At 43.7% G+C, this 20,702-nt stretch overlaps 1 protein-coding gene across 3 annotated transcripts in view; it reads right to left on the bottom strand.

Moving 5' to 3' along the window:
* LOC148021981 (cytochrome C oxidase assembly protein) overlaps positions 1-19,838 on the bottom strand; it is a 33,543-nt gene extending 13,705 nt beyond the window's left edge. The window contains exons 1-2 of one of the 3 annotated variants that reach the window (XM_087697530.1): positions 19,723-19,838; positions 19,291-19,480 (exon numbers count right to left, since the gene is read on the bottom strand). The gene's annotated coding sequence lies outside the window, so the exon portion shown is untranslated. The other 2 variants (XM_087697531.1, XM_087697529.1) reach the window with 2 other exon arrangements.
* Positions 19,839-20,702: the final 864 nt, after the last annotated feature.

The following is a 20,702-nucleotide window of genomic DNA, read 5'->3' as shown; positions in this document are numbered from 1 at the left end:
TCTCCGCGAGTAAGCGACGGAGCCAAACTGCCTCCATAGCGGTCGAACATAGGGCCCGATACTCAGCCTCTGTAGAAGAAAGTGCCACAGTAGGCTGCTTCTTGCTGCTCCAAGAGACAGCACCAGATCCAAGGGTGAAAGCATAACCTGTAGTGGATCGTCTCGAATCCACATCACCTGCCCAATCAAAATCACTCCATCCAGAAAGAGTAATCCCATCTCCATACATGATCCCGAAGGATCGAGTCCCCTGTAAATAGCGAAGAACCCGCAAGGCCGCCTGCCAGTGATCCTGGGTAGGAGTTTGCATAAAAGAAGACAATAAAGCCACCACAAAAGAGATATCCGGCCGAGTGTGAAGCAGCCAGATAAGAGAGCCGACAAGGCACCTGTAACGGGTGGGATCGGTAAGAGGAACTCCAGCTGTCAAAAGCTTGGACTCGGGGTCCATGGGGCATGAGATAGGCCGACACTCAGCCATATCAAACTCCGCAAGAAGCTCGGAGATGTACCTGTACTGCGAGATAAAAATGCCCTGTGCCATCTGATAGATCTCCAGGCCTAGAAAGAAGTGAAGGATCCCTAGATCCGTCATGTCAAACTCCTGCTGAAGAATGGACCGTGTATGCTCCACCTGCTGAGTGTCGCTCCCTGTAATGATAAGATCATCCACATACAAGATAAGGAACACCGAAAGAGAATCCACAACCCGTAAGTAGAGGTTGGGATCATAAGCGGAGCGCGCAAAGCCACTCTGTAGAAAGAAGCGGTCAATCCGCTGGTACCAAGTACGAGGAGCCTGCTTTAGTCCATAAAGAGCCTTCCGCAACCTGTAGACATGATCCTCCTTCCCCTGCACAAGAAAACCAGGAGGCTGTGAAACATAAATCTCCTCCTCAAGAACGCCATTCAGAAAAGCAGACTTGACGTCCATCTGATAGACAGGCCAACGGTGGTGAGCAGCAAGAGCCAAAAGAACTCGGATGGTGGACATCCTGGCTGTAGGAGCAAAAGTCTCGAAGTAGTCCAACCCTGCACGATGTGCAAAACCCTTGGCAACAAGCCTAGCCTTATGCTTGTCCAAGGAGCCATCTGCAAGATACTTGGTCTTAAAGACCCATTTCACACCAATCACCTTCGGTTTCGCGGGACGCGGAACAAGCTCCCACGTATGGTTTCGCTCGATGGAATCGAGCTCGGCCTGCATAGCCTGTCTCCAAATATCCTGTGCAAGAGCCTCCTCCACAGTGGAAGGCTCAGAATCCTGAAGAATCTGTGACATAAGAGCATAGTTCACACATAGTGAACTGTCCCGTTGGGCCTGTAAACGTGCTGATCGACGTGGACCTGTAGAAGAAGCAGGAAAGTGAGTAATACCTGAATCCTGCATGAGCCGGCGATACCATAAAGGAATCCTGAGAGACTCCTGCTGCTGTGAGGGAGACCGGGGGGTCTCCGGAACCTGCAAAGCACCCAAATCGGAGAGGGACTCCCCCTCACCGAGTGAAGGTAGATCCTCCGCATCTGAAGAAGGCTGTATATCCCGTGAAGATCCCGAAGTGGCGGTAGAAGAGCTCGTAGTAGACGGAGGCACATCCACCACAGGGGAAAGGGAAGCCGAAGGAGGAGGAATAGGAGGGGTGCTAAGGCGTATCCTGGAAGGAAGGGTAGGGAGAGAAGGTTGGGGTGGGGGGGTGGGGGGGGGGGGGGGGTCCGTCGATGATGAAGAAACATCTGTAATGGAACCATCAATCGGATCCTCAAAGGCCGAAGCCTCATCAAAGATCACATCCCTGCTCACCTCAACCTTCCGCATCGTCGGGTCGCAGAGCCGATATCCCTTCGTGGTCGTACTATAACCAACGAAGATAAGCTTTCTCGACTTAGAGTCGAACTTTGTCGTCCTCTTTTTCTTGTCCACATGGACAAAAGCATCGCACCCAAAGATGCGAAAATGGGACACGGAAGGCTTCGTCCCAAAGAAAGCCTCATACGGAGTCATGTCCTGTAACGCCGAAGTCGGAGAGCGGTTGCGAATATGCACCGCTGTAGCCACCGCCTCACCCCAAAGGAAATGAGGAAGACTCCTATGCTCCAGCATAGATCGGGCCATCTCAATCATGGTCCGATTCGCACGCTCCACCATACCATTCTCTGATGGTGTGTTCGGATGGGAATACTCCACCCGAATACCATGATCCCTGCAAAACTGAGAGAAAAGGTGAGAAGTGAACTCGCCACCGTGATCAGCTCGAACGCCACGAACCTTGGAAGTTGTTTGGGTCTCCACAAACACCTGCCACTCACAGAAACGGGAGTACGCCTCGCTCTTGTACTCCAAGAAATAAGGCCACACATAACGACTAAAGTCGTCCACAATCAGCATCAAATACTTGGCCTTCCCAAGGGAGGCCGTGCCCATAGGTCCGCAAAGGTCGGTGTGAACCAACTCAAGCGGAGAAGTAGCCCGCCTGGTAGCAACCTGCGGGTGAGGCTGCCGATGCTGCTTGCCCCTCAAGCAGCTAGGGCACAAAGTGTGTAGAGGAGGGAAATCAGGAAGTCCCTCCACCATCTTCCTCCTAGAAGCCCGGCGAAGAGAATCGAGGTTCAAATGACCATACCGAGCATGCCAAAGCAGCCCAAGCTCATGGGAGGTCCGCGCAGCCAAGGCTATGAGCGTATAAAGCCCACCCTCCTGTGTACCTGTCCAAAGAGCATCACATGTAGAAGCATCCTCCACTGTGACTGCATCCTGTGTAAAAATGACTCGGGTACCTAACTGAGTAAGCCCATGCACAGATAATAGGTTAAAACCCAAATCAGGGACATAGAGAACTTTGGCGGAGGAAGACCGCCTGTCAGAAAACATAGGTAAAGTCCCCACGCCTCGAACAGGAACTGTAGAATTGTCACCAATAGTGACTGTACCCCCTCTGGAACGAAGATCCTGAAGCCAATCCTGACGGAAGGTCATATGTGAAGATGCTCCACTGTCGACGAGCCAAGGCTTCTCCTGTGTGGTAGAAGCTAGGGCAGTGTCCTCCTCAACAAAGACATGCACAAACGCAGATTCTGTTGTGGCTGGGGCCGCCTTTAAGTCCTTCTCCTTAGGCTTCAAATGGGGATACTTCTACCAACACTTCTCCTCGGGATGAGTGCCCTTCCCACAATGGGGACACTTGGGCTTCTTCTCCTTCGCATCCTTCTTGTCCTTGGCCTTCTCCTTCTTTTGTTTCTTCTTCTTGCCGCCACCTGTGCCGGCCGTAAATGCCTTGGTGGAGCCCCTGGCTCCCACCTCTTTGAGTCGCTCGTCATGCTCCAAGACAAGCGGGGAAAGCTCCTCCCATAGGAGTGTCTCACGGGTCCTCGAAGTGATGAGGCTGGTGTAGAAGACATCATAACGGGGTGATGGCAGCTGAGTCAACAGAATCATCGCCATATCCTCAGACGATATCAGACGACCAAGAGAGGCTAGCTCGCCTCGCATATCCTCCATCTTCGTGATGTGCTCCTTCATGGAAGAAGAACCATCAAGACTGAGCATCCGCAACTTCTTCTCCAAGGAAATCTTGTGGGCAAATGTCTTGTGCTGATACAAAGACGCAAGCTTCGTCCACACTTCCACCGCGGTCTGTAACCTGTGAACATGTACAAGAACAGAATCATGGAGACTCATAAAAAGAAAGGAACGGGCTCGAGAGTTGAGCCTATCCCATAAGGCTGCACGGTCCATAGAGGTGCCATCGGACGAATCCATGGGAGGACGGTCGATGGGCGAAGAAACAAGCTCCCAAAGGTCAAAGGTATCGAGGATGCATGCCACCTTGCATGACCATAGGGAGTAGTTGGAACCATCCAACTTATCTTCCTTCAAAAAGGAAGGGAGAATCGGCACCTGAATAGAGGGAATCAAAGAAGGCATCCGCACATCTGAAGCAGTCTTCACTGAAGAAACCTTCGCGGTAGATGGAACCCTCTGAGATGCATGGACTGAAGAAGGACGAGTGCGAGGAGGTTCTTCCCGATGTCGAACTTCAAGATAATCCCGCCTCCGCTCAGAGGAATGATGAGAGAGAAGTTCATCCTCTGAGTCTTCAAAGCCTGAAAACTGGTAAGACATCTTCCAATCTGCAAAATACCAAAAAAAGTTGTGCCGCTGTCGAAATAGGACCAGCAATGTGGTCACCAACCACCAAGACGCAGGCAGAGAATGCCTACAAACACTTGGATCTGCAAAACGCAAAGATAACTGATGTCAAGCACCAGAGAAGAGACCACCAGCACCAGGAAACAGCCCGGACAGAAGTCGCCAGCAGGAGAAGTGCCCTGGAGTGGAAGCGACCAGCAGAACAGCAAAACGCAGCCTGTAGGGAGGTCGCCCAGCAGCAGGAAGGACAGCCTGGTGGAAAATGCAGGGTTTCTGCGTCGCTGGATGACGTGGCAGCCTCTGCAGTCAGCGTGGGCAGCAAAACGCAGGCTGAAAAGCCTCCTGTAGCAGTCGCCTGGCAGTTGTTGATCTGTTGGCAGCAGCAGTAGAGTATCTCACTCCTGAGGGTATGTCCTCCGTGCTCTCAATCAGGCGATGATACCATGTGAGAGTGCGCAACGGAAGAAGAACACGAACACAGAGGAGAGGAGAGAGAAAGCAGAGAATGAAGGAAGAAAGTCTGCACTGACTGAGATGAATGCTGAATACACTGAAATGGACAAAACAGTCCCTGCACGCAGCCCGGAGCGTCAGTGAGGGGACCAGGACAGACTGGAAGCCCCAAAAAAGGGCACCATCCTAGACTGACTGTGTCTATTTATAGGCCACTCTCTCATTCATTCCTTACGGCTGATTCATTCAGTCCGTCACCTCTTCTCTCCAGCCTCTCCACTACCCTCACACCCCTTCAGGAGGACATTGCGGTTCATGGTTTGTGGCTGTCTTCATCATCTTCCTTGTGCTACGGCATCCTTGGTCCCTAGTATCACATTCACTCCATGATTTTGAACTTCATCCTTCCATTCATCAGAGTTTCTTCTCTCTTCTCTTCTCTTCTCCATGTTTGCCAAGTTCACTCCGTGTTCCTCCCCGTACTGTCTCGCTGGTACGTCAACTTTTGACATGTATCAAGAGAAGCAGCCCTTCGACAACATTTGATACATCCCAAGTCCAAATTTCTCCCACACAGCAGTGAATTTGCTGTAATTTCACTGTCAAAGCACAAATCGGCTTAAAATGCATCACCGATGTGAAAAGCCCCAAAGTTTTTGCAATAAATTTGCACGAATTGCATTAATTCATCAACGCGAGTGTCAAATATGAGCAAATGTTGTAGACTCTTTATAAATTCTGCAAAATCCCCAAATTTTGGGGTCAAATGTGCACAAATCACAGTGAAATTGGCTCAACTGAGCAAAATTTCACTTGTAGAAGAAAAAGTCCCAAATTTTTGAAGCAAATGCACACAATGTCTATAATTTTTGGGTCAAATGTCACTGTTCTGCATGTCTAATAATTTGGAAAAAGCCCCAAATTTTCAGGTGTAAATTTTCATAGATCTGAGCCTTATGCATAGGCGAGTGCACCCGTACCAATGATTAGAGGGCAGATTGCAAAAAATAGTAATAAAATAGAAAAAAATGATGAATAAAAACTAAGGAACATGTTGCCATTGACCTTAAGCTGCCGCCTCGTGGTTGCCTAGTGTCGCGTGTCCATCTGACGTGCTGCCCATTTGCTGTTCGTATCTATGCTTGATGTTCCTGTTGTTGACGAGCCATGCCAGCATGTCGCTTGCAGACTTGTTCGTCTCCTGGTGCCGACAACCTGTAAAACGTTGTTGCTTGGTTAGAAATTGATCTCAGACTTGTCATGCCTATCGTAGATTGGTCAGACTGACCATTGATTGAACTCAATTGCCTATCAACTCACACTCATATGCAGAGATTGACCCGTCTAGTCCTCAAGAAGCGCGCACACACTTGCCAATGCTTTGATACTAGTTTGAAGGGTGCGAGAGGAAGAACTCAGGTAGTGTGCGTGTCGAGGTGTATTCAATAGTGCAATGCAGAGAGAGTGGAGAGTCAAGAGATGGGTGTATACCGGTGCGGTACTTACAAAGAATAATAGAATGTATATACTTAGGGTATGGCACACTAAACCCGTAAGAGTGCGCTCACATCTGCAAATAAATATACACATGAGAGTAGCGTAAGGGCCTTTACACCCAACGGATTCTTCGTGACAGTGAGCCTACTTCAATTGATGAGGCTCTTGTCCTGGATATTTGTAGAGAGGCTATGTAGGATGAGCTCGATTCTATCGAGCGAAATCAGAGTTGGGAGTTGGTTCCACGTCCTCGACAATGGAAGGTGATTGGTGTGAAGTGGGTCTATAAGACCAAGTATCTTGCAGATGGTTTCTTGTAGCCCATCACCATTGGCCTGCTTATCAGATGGACGTCAACTCTACATTTTGAAATGGCATCCTTGAAGAGGAGATTTATCTCTCTTAGTCTCTAGGTTTTCTCGTGCAAGGAAAGAAGAACTATGTTTATCGATTGAGAAAGGCCCTCTATGGTCTGAAGCAAGCTTCAAGAGCTTGGTACTAGAGGATTGATCGCTTCTTTCGTGACATTGGCTTATGGAGATCAGCTCATGACCCTAACCTTTACTACCAGGTTTAGAGTGATAGGTGTGTTTTGATTATCTTATATGTGGACGATCTTATCATAACATGGAGGAGCGCTTCTACAGAGGCTGATCGGACTTGAAATATTTTATTCATGTAAATATGCATTCGTGTGCATTTATCTCTTTTCAGTCACCCTTGGCATGGTCGACTCTAGATCCACCATACTCATAACATTGCACATAGGAGTTCCAAAGGTAGTTTCCTATGCTTGTATGTTGGCTTTGCTTGTATTGCTTCTCTCCACATATTCTTCTTATGATTGACACACACACACACGTCCTTAGGTAATCCCTAGACACTTATCCTAGTAATGTGTGGGATTGTTTTGCTTATTTTATGAAGCTAATGGGGCTATTCATACTTATTTTCCATACTTCGTTGCACAATGATTCAATGAGATGAACACTAATTTGAAATCCTTACCTCATGCTAAATTTTGTGACAACCTAAACTATAGCCCTTAAAGGAAAAAAAAGGGTCTATTGTTGATTCCATCCGCCTTTACAAGACTTGGTAGACCCCTGGGTAGTTGACGAGCGAGCGCCCTTGGTCTGATACCTTGGCCTCTTTGGGGTGAATACTTGGGCTCCCTTGGTAAGATTGCCATCGCCTTTTTTATAGTCTTGGCAGGTCATTGGGCAGCCGACGTGCACCATTTGCTTGATGCCTTAGTTGCTTTGGGGCAGGATGCTTTGAAGTAAAAGAAAATAAACAAAATGGCTTGTTTCTCATGGCTTAGTTTTAGGCCTGAGAGGGAGTGCTGAGCTAAAAATACATGAGCTTGATTTAAACAGTCTTAAAACATGCTTAATTAATAAATAATCCTTATTATTTTAAAAAGAAACGCGATTGTGTAGAGTTACTGTGTCCTATATGAAAAACCCTAATTTGGATGCTCAAAACTTTTTATAAATAGGCATGCAATGCAACACTCTCTCTCAATCTCTCATTTTTTGCAAGTTTCAGATCCTGTAACTTCAATGCCTACACTCTGTTTGCAAAGGACATCTCATCCCAAGCTGCCCATTGCTGTCTACATCAGTCTAGCACATGTCTTTAGCCTCTATCTCGTAGTCCATGTCGATTTTGTTGCGTTTGTTGATCAGCCACATTGTCTACAAGTGGCGAATTGCTGACAAGTTTCATTTGTGATCTATGGCTGTTGTAAGGGTTGCCTCATCATCATACCTGCATTTTTGTTGATGTCAATCGGCCACATCATCATCAGCTTGTTGTAGTTTTACTCTTTGCTCAAGTACTTGTATTTTTAGTCTTTTTATCTCCTCACTACTTGTTTGCATCAGAGCTAACCTCTCTGGCTGTGTCAGAATATCCAAAACGATAATTCAGGGATCTCGAAATAGAAAGGTTGTTTCAGACTAAACCAGAAACGGAAAAATGCTATTTTGGCACACTGTGCTGGACGGGCAGACTGGTTTTCAGTATCACCCTTGTCTTTTGTGCAACCATCTCCTCTTACTGAAACACATTGCTTCCTATGGTGGTTGTAAGGATTGCCTCGTCATCATACCTGCATTTTTGTTGTTGTCAATCCGCCACATCATCATCAGCTTGTTGCAGTTTTACTCTCTGCTCAGGTACTTGTGTTTTTAGTCTTTTTTTCTCCTCACTACTTGTCTATATCAGATCTAACCTCTTTGGCTATGTCATAGTACTCGAAACAACGTTTTGGAGTTTTGAAACAGATGTTAGCCTGCTCTTTATCATTCTCAGTCTGTCATCTCCTAGTTGTGAGCTCCTGTCAGAGTCTGACAGGAGACAGAGGAGCTCTGTCAGTTCATTTTGTGGCTGCCCTGGTTAGCCAGCAGCCTTGGGTGTCATACAGCCCAAACTGGGCTGTTTTTTATGCAGTCTGCCCATTTTCTGGGCAATCGGCCAGATCTGGCCAAAGTCGGCCAGAACAAACCCTAAACACAAAATGCAAAAACGCAAAAGAACGCAAACTACGGGTGAAGGGTGAAGGGTTTCTCAACACCCCCTCTCAGGCCCAAAAAGGGGAACAAGAGAAGAGTCAGGCGGAGATGCAATGCTACATGCTAAAGAATGCTCATGCAACAAGTGTCACTTGGACAGTGTCGCTCGTAGGGAAATTGTTCGCTTGCCCAAGCGCCCTAGTACAAAGATCATGAAAACATGCGATGCATAGGAGAAATGTCAGACTTTGTGTGGTGCCGAGAACCATAAGGATATGCCCGTACTCCATCTCGAGAGGTGGCTTCATACTGACCAAGTGACCAAGGCAAGAAGAGAAGAGGAGGAAGAAGATGTAGAGGATCCCTAAGATCCAAGATTTCCACCGGAAAGGGAACCTACAGTAAAGAACAGTAGACAGAGTGAACTAGAGAACCCAAAACTCAACCTCGGTGGGAGAGAAGTCACTAGCTCCGTACAGCCATGCTGGAAGGAATACGAAAGCCTCGTCACCAAGTCCCGGCTGAACCTTCGAGGTCCTGATCTAGGGGTTACCTAAAGATCCTAGATATCAATAGAAGAGATGACTAATCGAAGACAGTCACCCCAAGAAAGTAGAGGATGGTTGAAGAATTTCATGTGGAGTAGGTTCCCCCTTTGAAGTGGAAGGTGGAGAGGCCCCCGCTGAAGTCGAAGAAGTAGATCCCCCTCTGAGGGCAAAGAAATAACATCCTCCTCTGAAATAGAGACGGAATCCAAAAACTCATGGATCACGAACTCCAAAATGTCTAATGACGAAGGAAGTACCGTTGGTCGTGCCAAAGAAGGTATCTAGGGTCCCGAAAAGCTCCCAAAGGTAGCCTCTCGAACTTGAGTAGTCGAGGGTGGGGAAGGCCGGGCTCAGAATGAGCAAGAGGTGGGTAATAGTCACTGTCTCTCAGTGGAGCAAACTGGGTAGCCGAAGAAGAGGAAGGAGTCGAGGAGCCACTGTCTCTCGAAGGAGCAGACTGATGAGGAGAAGATATCAAACAATCACTGTCTCTCAATGGAGCAGACTGCAAATCCGTAGGTCGGGAAAGCCATTGTACCCGAAAATAAGTGGGAGAAGACTACCGCTCGCATTGCGATGATCTCCAAGAGGTCGTAGCGCCAATCGATCCTCTATATGCTCGAAAGGACTTAGTGCGCATCGGATGCGTCTTATTGCCTTGAGCATAGTACTCTGATAGCCGATGCAGAACAATCTTTGAGGCCCAAAAAGGAGAGGTCGCACAAGGAGTGATTGGTAAAAGACGCATATACTCCGGAGGGGTGGGAAGCAAAGGTCAAAGTCGGCAAGCATCGGTGGTGTGTTCGGTGATGCCACAATAGGAGCACCCAATAGTCTAGACATCTGTTGGTAAAAAAGCCCTGCATACCACTGTGCCTTGCTGAAAAAGAAAGAGGTCAACCACCATGAATCACAAGCCACAATGTCCGCCTCAAGGGATGTGAGGGCAGTGTGAAGCACGAACCGCAATGTCCACCTCAAGGAGTGGGAAGATAGTGGAAGGACTGGAAGTGAGTTGCCAGTGGGAGGATGATGTGACCAGCAGTAAGAGGTTGCAACCAGTAGAAAAACGCGGGTGAGGAGAGAGAAATACTAAAAATGCAAGCAGTAAGTGAAAGAAAGACTAAAAACGTAGGTAGGACAGCCTGCAAGAGAGAGACTAAAAACGCACGCAAGACAGCCTGCAGGAGAGAGAAAGACTAAAAACGTGGGTCACAAGAGAGAGAAATACTAAAAACGCAGGAAAAAACAGCAGCAGCAATCAATATGCTGAAATCAGCTCCCAACAAAGTGTGATAGGCTGGAAACAGGTGCCAGACTATGGTAGACAGCAATGGCCAGCTTGGACCGCAATGTCCTCTGCATCCGGGGTGTGGACAGCAAGCTGAAATACCTGAAATCTGCAAAAACGAGATTGTTTTCTGAATGGAGAGTAATCAGCAACAATTGCTCTGCTGTAAACAGCTACAAACTGCGGGTGGAAGGCTGGAAACAGGCGCCAGGCTGTAGATGATAGCAAGGGACAGCTAAGACTGCGACGTCCTTCGTGAAAGGGGTATGGGCAGCAAGCTGAAAACACCTGAAACCTGCAAAAACGAGATTTTGATGTAGCGGAAGAAGAAATGGATGCGAACCCGCCAATGGTCTTTGCCTTCACTGGAGTGGAGGATCTTTGCCACTGTCTGAGCAGAACCGGCTCTGATACCATGTCAAAAGTTTACGTACCAATGAGACAATAGGGTTGGCGGGGAGGAACACGGAGTGAACTCGACAAACATGGAGAAGAGAAGAGAAGAGAGAAGAAACTCTGATGAATGGAAGGATGAAGTTCAGAATCATGGCGTGAATGTGATACTAGGGACCAAGCCTCAAGGGTGCCGTAGCACAAGGAAGATGATGAAGACAACCACGAACCACGAACCGCAATGTCCTCCTGAAGGGGTGTGAGGGTAGTGGAGAGGCTCGAGAGAAGAGTGACGGACTGAATGAATCAGCCGTAAGGAATGAATGAGAGAGTGGCCGATAAATAGGCACAATCAGTCTAGGATGGCGCCCCTTTTTGGGGCTGCAAACCCTAAATGCAAACCCTAAACGCAAAACGCAGAAAGGCAAAAGAATGCAAACTGCGGGTGAAGGGTGAAGGGTTTATCAACAGTACATGTATTGCTGAATGCTCATTATGCAGTGAAAGAGTAGTACATACAACACTTCAGTCATTGCATTTGGGCATTACGGTGATGTAATATTGAAGTGGGAGCTGTCATTTATGCATATGTATCAAGTTTGCTTCATGTACATGCTGTAATCAGCTCTTGGGACTGAAATTGCAGTAAAATGTCTACTTCTTGGACACTTTTGGAAGTACAAGTGTGTGTACTTGCTGTTATATTCAGCAACCTTGCCATTGGCTGAAAGTATTCAGCATTTTATTGCAGTCCTCTATTACTGAAGATGGCTGGCAATGCATCTACATCTGACACAAAGAATCTTTTTAAGATTCATAAATTTGATGGCAATGGCTTTGATCTTTGGAAAGATCGTATGCAAGGTATACTTTTTTAAAGGATTGTGATGATGCTTTGGCAAAACATAAACCTATTGCTTTGCCAAATGAGGATTGGGCTAAAATGAATAAGAAAGCCATTACTTACATTAAAATGGCTATCCCAAATTATATCTTGGTTGATATCAAGGGACTTACCACTGCTTATGTAGTTTGGGAGAAACTCAAGGCTACATATAAGAATACAACTTTTGTCAATCATGTCCACCTCATGCGAAAGTTAGTAAACTTGAAGCTTAATGAGTCTAAGCTTGCCTCAGAGTGTTTAAATGCTTTCACTGGTATTTTGAGTCAATTACAAGATGCAAGCTTGCTAGCTTTTTACCCTAAACTGAGGGCTATTTTCTTGCTCATGACTTTGAGAAATTCATGGGAAGCACTGGTTGTGTCATTGAGCAACAACCCCAACTTGACATTTGATGGCATGCATGGTTCTATTCTCAATGAGAAGATTAGATATAAGGAAAATGGGGAAAAGAGTGGATCGGCCTACAATGTTAGAGGATGAACTCAAAAGAGATCAAATGCTACAAATAAGAACAAAAATCGCAACAAAAGCAAGAAAAAACAGCAAGATGTCACTTGCTATCAATGTGGACGCAAAGGGCATAAAAAGCCCGATTGCAGGTACTTTAAAAAGAAGCAAGAATGCAAGAAGCAAGCTAATGCAAAAGGCAAAAAGAATGAGAAGGATAGCAGCTCTACCCCTAAAGAAACAAAAAAAGACAAATGTAGTATCTAATGTTATTATTGAGGAGATAGAAGAAGATACAGATGTTGACTTGCCGGTTGCATCTTCAGACCCACATGCTATGATAGTGGAAGGCATATATATCACTAAAAGCGATGTGATAGATGCCTTGTTGTCTACTCATGATGGTTTGTCACAATCATGGATTGTTGACAGTGGTGTCTCATTTCATGTAACTCCATCTTTAAAGTGTTTTTCTTTTTATGCAGAAGGTAACCTTGGGAAAGTCTACCTAAAAAATAACCATGCATTGATATTGAAGGAATGGGCACCATACACTTGGCTCTTGAAAATGTTCAAGAATTGATTCTTCATGATGTTAGGTATGAACCAAGCATCAAGAAGAGCTTGCTTTTTGTTGGGCAGCTAGACACCAAGGGTTACTTCATTACCTTTATCCTCAGCCACAGAAGATGCACATGTGAGAATGCTCGCAGAATAAAAGTCACCGTAACTGAGCCACATTACACTTTTTCATGTGGTTGCAATGATAAAAGTTACTCAGAACAACTTGAGGAATGCAAGGGTCACCATCTCTAGAATTTAGGGAGTTACTATTTTTGGACCCCAGATTTGTTCACGTCATTATCTTCGTTTTTGCACGATGATTAATTCTCTAGTCTGTGCCGATGTCAAATTTTGCACCGATCATGGAGAATTTTAGACCGGAAGGTTTAAACGGAAAAATTGTCACATGTATGCCATGTGTCACAATTTGGGCACAAATTCCCAAAGAGAGAGAGAGAGAGAGAGAGAGAGAGAGAGCATTTGAAAAAAATGTAATAGGCAAGAGGGACAAATCTGAGCATTATGTTTTCAAGGACTGAGGACAGATTGCTCTGCAAGTACATCAACTATGGAGAGTATTTCTTCGTCTTTGACTCATGTATGGAGGTAGAGCTTGCTCCCTTTGGTCAACTCTCTTTCTATTCTCGGAGGAAATGCTCTGCATGATGGGCTGATTCCAGTACAGTTCTGTGTTTTCTTTGCACTTCTGCTGAGGCAAGAGCCTCGCTGTCCAAGTTTAGGAGCAGCTGTTACATCAACTATGAAGAGTACTTCTTTGTCTCTGACTCATGTATGGAGGTAGAGCTTGCTCCCTCTGCTCAAATCTCTTTCTATTCTCAAAGGAAATGCTTTGCGTAATGGGCTGATTCCATCGAATGTATAGTTCTGTGTTTTCTTTGCACTTCTGCTGAGGAAAGAGCCTCACTGTCCAGAATTAGGAGCAGTTGATTACATCTCCAATGCAGGAACTAAATAAAGTGATGACCACGCCACACAGGAACAGGGGTTTTTTAACTCTGATTTGATGTTGTTTGTGGGACTTTCTTACTGCTGGAATGATGCCAAGGTCAGCGGATTTTTAGTCCAACTGGTATGGAACAGATCTGGAATGGAATAAGGCTGAGAACAGATCAAGAAACAAGTGAAAAACAGTAAATATAGAGTTCTGCAGATTACAATTCTACGCTTGAATTATTGAGTTATGCTCACAGAAAGTGTTTTCCTACTTGGGATATTGTTCTGGATATGATGTACTGTCCTTATGCAACTGAAATTTACTCAGAAAAGATGAAAGCCAACTGTTCACAGGTTTTGTACTTTGGAACATTTCTTTTTTTTTTTGTAACCTTCCATCTTTTAATCGATAAAGAAATACCGAGAGGGATGCCGGACTTCGAGGCCAATCTGGTGGAGCGAGGGAGTGAGGTCTCTATTTGTGTGTATATGTGAAAAGACTAGGTATTAATTGAAGGGACTATCGCTTTATGTGAGTCATAGACCGGTTTCGTGGTTCCATCCCCGAGATTTAAATTATTTTCTGTAAGAATTTAAGCTCGGACAGTTTTAGGTGAAAAGGCCATACACACAAATCTTATAGAGATTACAGGACTAGAGAAATGGCAAACATGGACAAAGGCAAAGAAAAACACCCTCATGACTAAGAGAGTTTTTCTTCTGCTCATAGACACCGAAGAGAGTATTGGTGCACAGGTGTCAACACCTTCTAGAACCGAGATTGAACCACAGGATGAGGAGCAAGAACAAGAGAACTTGTTTATGGCACAACTCCTCAATATGGTTGGCTCTTTTGAACGACTTGTAAAGAATCCTCGGATGCAAAAAAATTTGAAGTCGCATAATGAGAATTCTCAAGCTGAGTCATCACATCATACCATGGAGCGCTCAAAAAGGCAAACCTCTAATGCATGTCATGCAGAAAAGACACCAAACATGAAGACAAGTCCAGTGCAACAAGAAGCACAAGCACAGGTCCAAGAACTGAATGGCAGTAATGCACAAGTGGCACAACACACTATTTCTCCTCAATTTGCTACTTATTTTAGTTACTTTGGTAATGGGTCAGTTTTTCAAGCAATGGCTCGATTACCCACTAGTTATGAGGGATACTTGCCCAGAGGGCCACCAAGAATGATGCTTATTGAGACAATGAACCCACTTTATGCTAATATTAGTCTACAGCTCGGTTGTCAGACTTTGCAGAGTTCTTATTTGATGCCTGGAGTACAAAATGCAGCGGCTGGTTTTTCTCAGCCTAGTAGGCATATGGCAGCTAAGACAGGTGAAATTATTGCTGATAATGCGCCTAAGGGACTCCCCTTTTTACAGCCACCCATCTATGACAACTTGACACCAAAAAGTGCAAAGCCTAAAGACTATAAAGAGGGTGGTCAGGCATTAAAGTTTGAAACCTTCAATGGTATGCAAGATAAGCTGAAAGCTTTGACATTTATACAACAGTTTGATGCGGCTTACACTGGAGGGAATTTTATTGAGACTTCTAAGGTGCCGAAGGTTGCAACTTTTTTGAAAGGTAATGCTTTATAAGAAATTTTGAAAAGCACTTTTGCCCCCGAGTTCTTACAGGATAGAGCCCCCATCAGAACAAATTGAAAAGTATTGTTACGGTTTGCCCGAAGCCATAAGGGATTATTGTACCAAGACCAAGGTTACAAATATGGTACAATTAATTGAAAATGTTAGTGTGGCAAATGCATTGTTGAAAGGAAAAGCTGACAACTTTAAAGGCATTGAAAAAGAAGGATTCTCAGTTTAAGCAGAATCATGGCATGAAGAAGCAATTTCCAGAAAAGACCAGCTTTACAAAGAAGTCTTTTTGGAAGAAAAGATTTCAGCAACAACCTCAAGCTTCTTTTAAACAGGGCAAAGGACAGAAGAGGCCACTTTTTGGCAAATCATTTGAAGAAAGAAAGGCTTTAATGATGGCTGGGAAATGCTTTATATGTGAACAAAAAGGCCATATATTGCTTCTAAGTGCCCACAGCAATCTTCTAAAGATGCAGAGGATAAAGATGCGCCAAGTAAAAAGAAGCCCAGCATTGCCTTAGTGCCTGATATGGTGGGAGATCAATCAACAAATGATGCTATAGAATTATGCAGAGCTTGGGGAAAAATCAAATATTCCACAGTGCTTATTTTCTTTGATCCTAGAGCTCGTGGAAACTTTCTCGCCGGCATTGGCAGCTAAGCTAGATTTACGTCCCGAGGAAATGGGACCAGTTGGACAGGCTGATTTGGCATGTCCAAGACATACTGAACCTGTCACCCCCATTCTTGGCAAACTCTGTATGCACCTTCAAAGCTATGTGGATATGGAGGAGTTCCATCTTATGCCTTTACAGGGCTGTGATGTTCTATTGGGTATTCCATGGTGCCACGGGAAGCATGCTATCTTGAATATTTACAATAGAACAATTACTCTTGTACATAAGGGCAAGACTCATGTATTAAATGTGAAGCTTAAAGGAGAGTCTATCCCAATTGTTTCTCCTTTTGCAATTACTTCTATATTGAAAAATCATATTTCTGCATGCTTGGTTTTTGCAAAGCAAGTTAATGAAGCTGACACTAATATGTATGTACTAGAAGAAAGTAGAAGGGCCTTCTTGAATAAATTCAATGATTGTTTCTCAGATTCATTAACGGAAGAGTTACCCCCTGAGAGACCTAAAGATCATACCATAGATCTTATTCCAAGGACTAGTCCATAGACCACCATACAGGGTCAGTGCAGCGCAGAAGAAAGAGATTATGATACACATTAATGAGCTTTTAGAGAAGAGACTAATTCAGCCCAATGGTTCTCCGTTTTGTTCACTTGTGTTGCTAGTTTAGAAAAATGACAACTCTTGGCGAATGTGTATTGACTATAGAGCCTTGAATAAGAACGCGATCAAGAATAGGTTTCTGATTCCGAGGATAGATGATATTCTTGATCGATTACAGGGAGCAAAAATGTTTAGCATGATAGATTTGAAAAGTGGATACCATCAGATCAGAATTAGACCAAAGGATATCCATATAAGACTGCTTTTAATACGACATTTAGTCTCTATGAATTTTTAGTCATGCCATTTAGACTTTGGACAGTTTACTCACATCACACAATTACATGTATCTTAATTTTACTAATTATGCATCTTGGTTCCACCGTTCTTGATCTCAGTCTTTAGATGATTCACAAGTCTTAAATTATAATTTATTTTGTTGTTTAAAGTTTTTAAAAATATTTTAACTATGTTAAATTGTCTTAGCCATTGAGTCTTCACTCGTGACACGTATAATGAATCATGATTTCGATAATATGACATGAAGACTCAAAAGTTTTGTATAAACTTTGAATACATATTATTATAGGATTAATATATATACATATCCATGTAATAATATATTTATTTTTGTGCACAATCTAGAATATCATTTCCCCATTTTCAAAATTTGATTGAAACTCCAAATCTCGAGTCTTCCATGTTTCCAAAACTTGCTCGTATTATAGACTATATTTGCTACTATTCTCCACACGAACGTTGCCTTGCAGTATTTCAGGATCCTTTTTCATTGTGTTCACTGTCTCTGAGTTACCCTAACCCAAGCTTTACTCTTTGTTATTAGTTCGTGCTTTATCGTACGACTGATTCTATATTTTTTTGCATTTAGAGAATTTTTTCACGCCTCGAACTCTCATGTTTGAAGGATCAATGCAAAGATAATGAACCGGAGAGTGTCATACTCTTGATGGATCTTGAAATGCTACAAGGCAACCTCCATGATGTTGGACAACAACAAACGCAACGAATGATGTGTTGATCAAACATCCAAAGGAGAGAAAAAACCAGTAAACGCAGATCCAACTAATGATAAGGTTGCCCATACGGTGCCAGTGTAGTAAACATAGACCAAGATGGTGATGTGGCTGCCTATTGCTGCAATAAACCGAGATTTTCAACAGTCATCTAGGATCAAGCGGCAGCTAGCATGTATGAACACAACAGTAGAGTATCATGTGGCAATTGTGGCAACAACAAATGGACGGGTAGCAATAGCTTTTAGGGCTGAACAACAGTGGTCGGTGGCATAGCAACCAGAAACGTCAAAAACAAAACGTCAAAAATGTGTTTCGTAAGTTTCTTTCAAGAGGGGAGAAAATAAAAAACACGAGTTTTTTTATATAGGGATTTTTAATAGTTTTGGCCGTAAAAAGAGATTCTAAACCTCTATAGAACTCCCTTAAACAAAGAATGACTAATTGAGCTAGAGTGATAATAGAGTCAATTGAGAATAATACATTATACGTTATATATCCATGATCCATTATTGACTTGTCACCTATGTCAAAGTTAGTCTTTGGAAAAGCTATACTATGGTCTAGAACTCAAACATTATCATTCATACATATCATACAAAAAAAATTATAATATAAATAACCTATCTATAATATGAATTGAGTCAAGTTGCAACATCATGATTCTCATTTCAAAACAATCTGACAAAATGTCAAAATTGAGAATGAATCTTAATATCTCATAAATAACTCATAAATGAGACTAAAGTCGTATAATATTCAAATCTCAAAACAAGAATAGATCCTAGATTGACAAAGTCCAATAACTAAACAAAATCACAAAAATATCAATCTCCTATTCAAAATCTTCAACCCTCACGAGCCATTACACATCAACATCATATTTAACATTGCCCAATAGTTTTTGTCAAAAAAAAAAAAAAACCATGTTTTGAGTTCTAACTCACCAAAAAAAAACCCACATTTTTTACTCTCAGAAACGTTTCGTACTTTAAGAAATGTTTCATAAATTTCAAATTCAAAGAAACGTGTTTCTTAGCTACTACGATCGGTCGGTGGTGTGAACTGCATGATAATGAAGGTTGGAAATAGGCCTTGAATGAATGTAGATAAGGTTGGCAAACCTCAGTTGAGATATCCTTCATCAATGGAGTGTAGGCAACAAAGCTAGAAGGTTGAAACCTGCGGAAACGAGATTGGGCTGAATGGAGAGCAGCCTACCTATTTATAAAAAGTTTTGGAGCCTTGCTCTATGCACCACTTTATACGTGTGTGTGGTGTGCACACATGCAATGCATGTAGGCAGGTGGGCAAGCAGGCATGTGTGAGCAATATTTTAGCACCATCACTCCATAAAAAAGTCTAACCTTTATATTCCCATTTCTGAAGTGGTGCCCGGAAACCAAGAATGTGGTCATCTATTAGCCATTTAAAAAAATCTACAAACCTCCTTGATACTTACTTAATCTGCCGGTTAATCAGCCCGCCAACCCTGACTTGAGAATGATTAAGAGATTTTGAAGAAGCAAAAACCAGCATATGGGTAATCAAAACCGGCTTTAGAACTCAACAATTGCGGCTGCACTATATTTTGGATGAGCCAAAAGCCTCTGATACTATGGATCAACCATAATTCTTGTCCCATTAATCAGGCTCATGGCTAATTTGTGGGGTTCTGTGATACCTTTGGTTTGCCGTGCAGGGTCCAAGGTCTCGCCGCCGTAGGGGGTGTAGCCTCGATTCTTCTTGTTGCGGAAGACCTTCATCTTCTTCTCTCGGCTGAGGGAGAAAAACCTCCTGCTCTGCCTGAAAGCTTCGTTCCACTCATCGACGCCATGGCTGATGACGTAGAAGAAGCCCGAGTCAAGGCACGCCTGCATGAGACACCAAAAATGAATCAGGACCGTGCAGATTCACACAAAACAAAACCAAAACAAACAAAAAAAAGGTATGGTGACGATGATTATTAAGGCGAAGGCAAAGTGGCGCAGGCGAGCGTCTCTCTCTCTCTCTCTCTCTCTGCGTGTTGTGCGTGCGCGTCTGTGTTGCTGTTGCATTACGAGCGTCTGTGTGTTGCTGTTGCATTACGAGAGAGAGAGAGAGAGAGAGAGCAAACCTTGCACAGGATTGATGCAGACGTGGCCGAGCCAAGTTTATGCAAGCTAAAATGCTTAATTAAATGAGAACCCTAAAGTGGTGCGTGGTCCAAGAGAGTTTAAAATGGTGCACAATTCAAGGCCCCAAAACTTTTTATAAATAGGTAGGCTGCCCTCAGCATTGTATCGCACAAGTATTCAATGAAGGGGATAGCTAGGATCAACAAATGAAAAGGCACCAATCATCTCGAAGAGATCTGGGACATTGAAATGGAAGTCTGTGCACTTTATCGGCGCGACCAAAGTAAACTAGGCCAAAAAACCAGGCATTCCTTTCCATTTTTCGAGATGGATCGTGGAATGGGTTATAATAAGTGCTATTAATGCAACTTGGTTTTACTTAGCCTACTAGTCTGATTTTGAAGAGGGAACATGTGGTGTAATTAATGTAATTGGTTTTATAGCTGCTACACTTTTAATCCCTAAAAATTTCAGGGTCCTAGTAAAAGTAAACTAGGACGGATGTCTATGGGATAGTTTCAGGCAAAAGGGCTCACAAAACGGTTTCATTCAAGTTTCTGCAAATCTAGACGAGTTGGGAGCTTGAATCCAAAGCAATAAGGTGAGCCTAAATGATTTGTAATTTATGCACTTATTGAAGAAATATTGAGATGCTATAGTTCTTACATCATGGTATTTTGTGATTTGTCTACTAGTTTGGATTGATGGGAGATGCTTGCTCATTGCAATGCACTTGTTTCGTATCTACTTTGCTAGATGATGGACCATAATGGAGGAATTGTTAGTGACTTTGAATTCAAAGAATACTCTGAACATGATAATAGCAGTCCATCGAGCGATGATCAGGATGCTGCAGAGATTTTAGAGTGCGGTGGTCAAAGGCCTAATGTAGCAACCCATGGTTTGTTGAGCCCATTTCTCTATGTGTCACCTAAATATTTCACATTTGATAGGGAAATCTACAAGCTCATGGAGCTTG

The sequence above is a fragment of the Lygodium microphyllum genome, chromosome 17, assembly GCF_053477565.2.
Source record: "Lygodium microphyllum isolate KBCC chromosome 17, Lygodium_microphyllum_v1.1.10, whole genome shotgun sequence".
Classification (NCBI taxonomy): domain Eukaryota; kingdom Viridiplantae; phylum Streptophyta; class Polypodiopsida; order Schizaeales; family Lygodiaceae; genus Lygodium; species Lygodium microphyllum.
This window is presented reverse-complemented; position numbering and strand designations above follow the sequence as displayed.